The following is an 8461-nucleotide window of genomic DNA, read 5'->3' as shown; positions in this document are numbered from 1 at the left end:
GGTTTTGGGCACATAGTTTTGTGGCCCATGGTTTTATGCCAATGATATTTGGTTATAAAGTAGCCTAAAAATTATTTAGAACAAATGCAACTTTGTCGATTACACTCAGCTTTAAGATATTGGCCAATTATAAAATGAGCAAAACCTCATTCCTCTTTTGGAAAATTTCTCTCTCATCTTCTAGTATTTCTGCTTATGAGAGCAACAACATGAGTACCATCCAACCAAGAGTTTTTGGTTGTCAATACCACACAACATATCCAACAAAAACACTTAGAATGGATGGATGTAGGTTTGGCAACAATAGAAACATTCTAGATGGGTGCAAGAGGTTTGGCAACAACAGAAACATTCTATATTGGTGCAAGTCTCCCAGGAAAAGGTCGGCAATGGCAGAGATATCTCCTCAAGTTCAAAGGGCACCAAGTTGACCATGTAAATCCACAAAGATAAGCCAAAAATCCATTCCACACTTTCACAAAGCTCTACTATTTCACTGCAATCTAAAATAAAATTCCTGTAACACAGGGATTTCCAGACATGTGCCATTATTAAATAGGTTGATATGCTTTCATGTATATGTTATTGATTGACATCTGCCTGTCCAATAATTTTAATGCAACAAAACACTCTCAAGAATCTCATAACTCACTCAGCAGATCTCATCCCAACACCAAACTGTTATAAATCGCTGCAAGATGTCTCACCCAAAAACTTGCTTTCTCATATGCAGCTACTCTTATTTTTCATAGCTCCATTGCACCTTATATTGGCACTGGAAAATTCGTCATCCAATTCATTCATTTATATTGGAAATTCCAAGTGGAAGTTAGTGGATTGGCCATATAATGCAAATTTTTTGCATTCTCGTTGAGAAGTATGTGAAATAGTATGACATTTGTTAACAGAGTTGTTTTTTTTTTGGTTTTTAGCTCTATGATTTTGTGTGTTCTCACTTATTCTTAATCATCATATATCATATTGCAGTATTTTTTCACATCATTGAAATTATATTATAAAGCCTATTGAAATTCACATTATTGAAATTCTACCATATTGTAGTATTTAATTATATTGATCTTGACCTAAAGTTAAAGCTTAAAAATTCATACAAACCCAATACATTAAAAGAGCGATTTATTTAAATTGATAGAATTCAATCATTATTATAATCATCATTTACAATATATAATTTAATTTAATATTATCAATTATCGAAATCAAAATATTATATACAACTATATAAAAAAAAATAAAAAAAATTAAAATAATATTTTAATATCATTTAAATTAATAAAACTAAGTTACAATTAAAGTAACTAACGGTAAGTAATAACAAAGAATGAAATTAGAAAATGTTATTGAAAATGGGAGTGAATTAACTTCAATTATCAACATTGATATATTTTTTAATTACAATTTTGAATACTTCCATTCGGCTCAGACTCCAATGAGTATACCATTGTACATGAATGCATAAGAGTAAATATAGATTCCTCCCCACCCTCCCACCAATTTCATCCTCCAGAATCAGGGGGATACTAACCAAGAAGATAACAACCAATTCCCCACTTCACTCAAACAAGAGCTTGCACAATGCTATATATCCATCTCCCCAAAATCTTTATACCCAAAACAACTGCTATTGCACTCCCCGATCCAATGCATATTATTTCCAAAACTATCACTCCACACAGGAGAATAGTCTTTCTCCTGTAGAGGGAGAATCCTCCGTTTAAATAATACAAATTCAAATCAAAGCACTCTATGTCTAGAATAATAGAAACATCTACTACTATCACAACCACTCTAACTGCATAGGGTGACATGGAATGAGTATGATACCATTTTTTACTTCCTCCTTCCAATGCAACAAGTACTGCCCAACTAACAGAGAAAATTAATTTGACAACCCACTATGAATAAGGTTTTGATGCTTAAAAGATTAGCTCCAAAAAGACAACACTTGGCAAAAATTGGTATTATTGGCATTAGATCTAGATCTGACCTCAACAACACTTATAAACACATGGGCAGTAAACCCACTTCCTCTGTTGTCTGAAATGTAATCTCTCATTACCCTGCTACTTACAAGAGCACTAGAGAAGCCATCCACTTTTAATTTTGAACTAGAAAGTGAGCACAATATTGATTAATATTTCTGTCAACCTTGTCACTATCAATGAATCCGTGTTGTATTATTCTTTTGCGTGGTATTCCCTCAACACGGGGTTTTCAAGGGCACCCAAAATGCTACTAAAAGCATGTATGATTAATTAGAGAACCCACACTGAACACTGAACTTAACACAACACAACATGAATTTCACATTTCCAAAGAATGTTTTTATACACGCGATGAAGTTTCTCGATTCTGGTTGTTAGTGGCTTCTTCAAGACACTACTTGAAGTCTCCCAAAGACTTGAGACCATCTCCTAAACTCTCGAGAAGAAACTAGACATCACATTAAATGTAGATGGTGGTTGGAATTATTAATGTTTTCCACCACTCCCCCTTAATTCCAACCATATGACAAATACACAAAATACACTATAGCACAATACATAAGACATTATAAACATACTCTTAATTGACATGCCTGCTAGTCTAAGTCTTAGCTAGGCTTACAACATAATATGGATTTTCTACAACACATAACTTACTTGTGCAAAAATCAACTTTTTCCTTCCCAAGAGGCTTACTGAATATGTCAGCTACATTCTCATTTGTATTACAATATATTAAGGCAACTTCTTGTGATTGTGCCTTTTCTCTTACAAAATGATATTGTGTGTCTATATGCTTTGACCTTGCATGACATACAGGATTGTTCGCCAATTTGATGGTGCTTTGATTATCACATATGATCACTAAAGGTTCTTGTTGACCTTCATCAACATCTTCAAGTACTCTTCTAAGCCATATAGCTTCACAGGGGGCACTACATAATGCTTTATACTATGCTTTAGTTGATGACAAGGAAACTATTGCCTGTTTCTTACTGCTCCATGATATAGCTCCAGATCCTATATTGAAGACGTATGCAATGGTGGATTTCCTGTCATCTGGATTTCCAACCCAGTCAAAATCAGAATGACCTATCAATTCAACATTACAATCATTCGTATACTCAATACCAAAATTGTTAGTTTGATTTAAATATTGAAGGACCCTTTTTGAATCTAACCAATGACTTTCATGAGGCTTAGCCATGAATTTAATAAGTATGCTTACTGCATAAGCAATGTCTGGTATAGTGGCAGTGAGATAATTCAAACTTCCCACTAATTTTCAATACAATGTTCCATTCACCTCATTTGTTCCATCATCACTTCTCAATTTGATATTTTGTTCCAACGGAGTACTCTTACATCCATTCATATGAAATCTCTTTAGTACTTCATTTGTATATTTGCTTTGTGTGATTAAGGTTCTTCCATCATCTCTCAATACTTCAAGACCTAGACAATAGTGCATTTGAACAAGATCCTTCATCTCAAATTCTTGTGATAACTTATTTTTTATATCCTTAATCAATTTATTAACACTCCCTGTTATTATTAGATCATCAACATATATAGAGAGTAATATTATATCCCCATTTCTCTGTGCCTTGACATAAAAATTAGGATCATTTTTTATTTTGTTAAATCCTTGCTGAAAGAAGACTTTATCGATTTTCTCATACCGAGATCTAGGTGCCTGTTTTAGTTCAGATAAAGCCTTTTTTAACTTGCATACAATATGTTCTTGTCCCTTCTTTACAAATCCTTCTGATTGATCAAGATAAATCTCTTATTTTAAGTCACCATTTAGAAAAGCTGACTTCACATCTAATTTATGTAGCTTCCAATCATATTTAGTTTCCAATGCTATCATTATTCTGATTGTATTCATTTTTTCAACCGGAGCAAAGGTATCTTCATAATATATACCTTCCTTTTGTGAATAACCTTTTGCAACCAATCTTGCTTTATACTTGTCTATGCTACCATTTGCATTAAATTTTGTCTTATACAACCATTTTGATCCTATAGGAACTTTATTTTAAGGTAATTTTGTTAATTCCCAAGTTTCATTTTTCATTATAGTGTCATATTCTTATTTCATAGCTTCCATCCAGTCTTTATGATTTTTAGCTTGTTTATAATTTAAAGGCTCAAAAACTGTGATTACTCAAGACATTAAAGCATAATCTTTATACTTGATAGGGTTTTGAATCTGTCGTGTTGACCTTCTTAGAGGTTCATTACACTGTGGAGTACCTTCTCCTTGTTGGGTTGTGTTATATTCTTTCCACGACAAGCTCCCATATATTAAGAAAGCGGACCTACCTATGGTTTTGTGCATGGTTTTCGCACATGGTTTTGGGCGCGATGGTTTTCGGTCCATGCTATTAGATGCTTTAGCATGTATATATGTATTGTAACATTGAAAGGAACATAATGAAAAATCAATCTGGTAGTCACAATTTTGGGATCCAGGGGAAAATCTCTGTGTGCATTTGTTTTATATGTCATTCTCTCGACTTTGTTTTTTTTTGTTTTATAATTCATATGCAGGTAATTTTTGTATGGGGTTAAGACCTACACTTGGTATCAGAGTTGTTTTGGCTTCAAAGTGACACCTTTATTGCTGAGGGGTTTTGCTCAGGCTTGTGGTAGACCCTGTTCAGTAGGAGATCTGTGAGATCGATTCTGGTGGTGAAAGAAGATGACGATCAGTGGAAAGATAGAGATCAAGAAATTTAATGGTCAGAGTTTTGAGTTGTGGAAACTCAAGATGGAGGATCTATTGGTGGATAAAGATCAATGGATCATGGTAGATCCGGGTACTAAACCAATGGGAGTGTCCGATGAAGAATGGAAGAAGTCAGATTATAAGGTAAAGAGCACAATACGATTGTGTGTCTCAGATTCAGTATTGTTGAATGTATCAAGGGAAACTACGATGAAGGCTTTTTGGGAAATGTTAGAGACTTTGTACCAATTTAAGTCTCTAGTGAATAAATTGTTCCTACATAAAAAGTTGTATAACCTAAGGATGAAAGATGGAGACTTAGTGACAGAGCATCTAAACACATTTAATACTGTGGTAAGTCTGTTATTATCCATTGATATTAAACTTTCAGATGAAGATAAGTGCATCAACTTTTTATGTTTACTAGCAGATTCGTGGGATAGTCTGGTTATTGCAATAGGTAGCAATGCAAATACCTTACAGTTTGATGAAATAGTCTCATCCTTACTGACGAAGGAGATGAGACGGAAAAATATGGAGAGCTAGAATGGTGATGCCTTATCTATACAAGGAAGGTCCCAGAATAGAAACAAAAATAAGTCACCGAGTGGGAGATCTAAATCTAGAGGGAGATCTAAATCTCCAGGAAAACTTGTAAAAGTGTGTTGGAAATGTGGAAAGGAAAGGCACTACAAAAGGGACTGTAAATCTATAGCTCCTGACAAAGGAAAGGGATCTGAGGATTCTCCTTCTGCAGAGGCAAAAACCACCTCAAATGAAGGTGGGGATATTTACTTAGCTTCTTCAAGTACACATGTAGATCATGAGGTATGGTTGATTGACTCTGGTGCATCCTTTCACGTCACTCCCTATAGAGAGTGGTTCTGCGAGTATGAGAAATATGATGGTGGTGATGTCTTCTTGGGGGATGACAAGAAGGCTAAAATCATTGGTTGTGGAAAAATTAAGTTGAATTTGCAAGGTGGAAGGATTATAACACTTCCGGGTGTTCTGTATATTCCTGCATTAGTCAGAAACCAGATTTATGTAAGAAAGTTGGATGATGCAGGTGTAAAAACAGTGTTCAAGAAGGATACCTATAAGATGGTTCAGGGAGCACTAATATTGATGCGAGGAGTTCAGACTGAAACTTTGTACAAGCTGCAAGGTAGCACTGTTGTTGATGGGTGCAACAATTTTATGGCTGTGAGAATAATTTCGGTAAAATCACATAGAGAATCATTTTTCAATGCGTTTCGAACCAACTAGTGTGGTTCATCCTCAAGGCAAGTTGAAAGTGGATCATAAAATCTAGTGGTCTCTGGAGAAAAGACCATGCTTATATGGAATCAAAGGCTTGGACATATTGGAGAAAAGGGCCTTCGAATACTTCATGGTAAAGGTATGGTAGAAGGTATGAATAATAGATCTCTGGATTTTGATTTCTGTGAAAATTGTGTATATGGGAAGCAAAATCGGGTGAGTTTCCCCTTTGGTGCTAAGAGGGCGAAACAAATATTAGAGTTTGTGCACAGTGATGTGTTTGGACCTGTGAAGGTTCCATCACTAGGTAAGTTTGTGTACTATGTATCATTGATAGATGACTTCTCAAGGAATACATGGATTATTTCCTTAAGAAGAAATCTAAAGTCGTTGACAGGTTTAAAGAATTTAAGGCTCTAGTGGAAAACTAGACAGAGAAGAAGATAAAGGTGTTGAGGACAGATAATGGTGGAGAGTTTTTCAAGAAGGAATTTTAAGAATTATGTAATAAGTTTGTTATAACACGATAGAAGACTACTCCATACACACCTGAGCAAAATGGAGTTGCAGAAAGAATGAACAAGACGTTGATGGAAAGGGCAAGAAGCATGCTCAGTGGTGCCAGGTTAGGACAATAATCTGGGCAGAGGTGGTAGAGACTACATGTTACCTGATCAACAGATTACCTTCATCAGCGTCGGAAGATAAGACTCCACAAGAGGTATGGAATGGTAAGAAACCCTCTCTTTCACATCTAAGGGTATTTGGATGTAATGCATATGTACAAGTTCCAAAGGGGAAAAGAACAAAATTGGATAATAAATATGAAAATTGCATGTTTATTGGGTATAAGGAAGGTTTAAAGGGTTATAAACTTTGAAACCCAGTAACAAGGAAGGTTGTGTACAACTGAGATGTGGTGTTCAAAGAGGTGAAAGATGTTATTAAACATGAAGTCCAATTGAAGGAACCTGAGAAGATAGAGTTTGAGATAAAGGAGGAAGAATCAAACTCTACAGTTGAAGAGGAATCAGAAGATGAAGAGCCACAAACTCCGGTTGTGAGAAGATCAGTTTGGGAAAGAAGGCAGCCAAAAAGGTATAGTACATCTGCTTTCTATTCAATTTTTTCTTTATCTATTACTAATGATGATCCCAAAACTGTGAAGGAAGTAGTAGATTCAGAGGATGGAAAACTCTAAAAGGAGGCCATGGTTGATGAAATGGCATCTTTGCACAAAATTGAGGCTTGGGATCTGGTGGAGTTTCCAGCTGGAAGGAAACCCATTGGTAGCAAATGGGTGTTCAAGAAGAAGACAAATGCAGAAGGAAAGGTGGAGAAATACAAAGCCTGGTTGGTAGCAAAAGGTTATTCCCAAGCGCCAAGAATTTATTTTGGTGATATTTTTTCTCCTATTGCCAAGGTAGCTTCTATTAGATTACTTTTATCTGTTACTGCTACTTTTGATTTTGAGGTAGAACAGATGGATGTGAAAACAAAATTTCTTCACGGGGATTTGGAAGAAGAGATCTACATGAAGCAACCTAAAGGATTTGCAGTGAAAGGTAATAAAGAACTAGTATGCAAGTTAAAAAAGTATCTATATGGGTTAAAACAATAACCAAGGATGTGGTATTAGAAATTTGATACATTTATACGAGAACTTGACTTCACCAGAAGAAAAGCATATCACTGTGTGTATTTTAAATTAATTGGTGATCGTGTTATTTATCTAGTCTTGTATGTGGATGATATGTTGTTGGTTGGAAATGACAAAGAAATTATCCAAGATTTGAAGACCCAATTGTCCTCCAAATTTGACATGAAAGATCTTGGTGCTGCAAACTATATTTTGGGCATGGAAATTAAAAGAGATCAGGAAAAGAGGAAGCTCTGGTTAAATTTCGAGACAATACTGTAGAGGTTTAATATGCAGGATAGTAAATCGGTGAAGGTTCCTATTCTTGTAGGTGTGAAATTATCTGCTGAACAGTGTCCTAAGACAGAATAAGAGGAAGAAGACATGTCCCGTGTTCCATATGCAAGTGCAGTCAATAGCCTGATGTATGTGATGGTTTGTACTAGACCATACATTGCACATGCAGTGGGAGAATTGAGCAGGTTTATGTCAAAAACAGGGAAGGAGCACTGGACAACAGTGAAGCAGGTTTTGAGGTATTTGCATGGCACTAGTGATTATGGTTTGTGCTACCAAGGAAGACCAGGATTGGATAGAGTGTTGGATATTCGTGGCTTTGTTGATGTAGACTGGGCTGGATATCTGGATTAGAGAAGATCTACAAGTGGGTATGTGTTTAACCTATTTGGAGGCACAGTCAGTTGGATTAGTAAGAAACAATCTATAGTGGCACTATCAACTACAGAGGCATAATACATGGCAGCCACTCATGCAAGCAAGGAAGTAGTTTGGTCGCAAATATTGTGTTCAAGTATGGGG

The sequence above is a fragment of the Pinus tabuliformis genome, chromosome 8 (assembly GCF_031772625.1).
Source record: "Pinus tabuliformis cultivar Carrire ecotype Pingquan chromosome 8, CPIR1, whole genome shotgun sequence".
Classification (NCBI taxonomy): Eukaryota; Viridiplantae; Streptophyta; class Pinopsida; order Pinales; family Pinaceae; genus Pinus; species Pinus tabuliformis.
The sequence above is the reverse complement of the archived record's forward strand: the minus strand, read 5'-3'. Positions refer to the sequence as shown.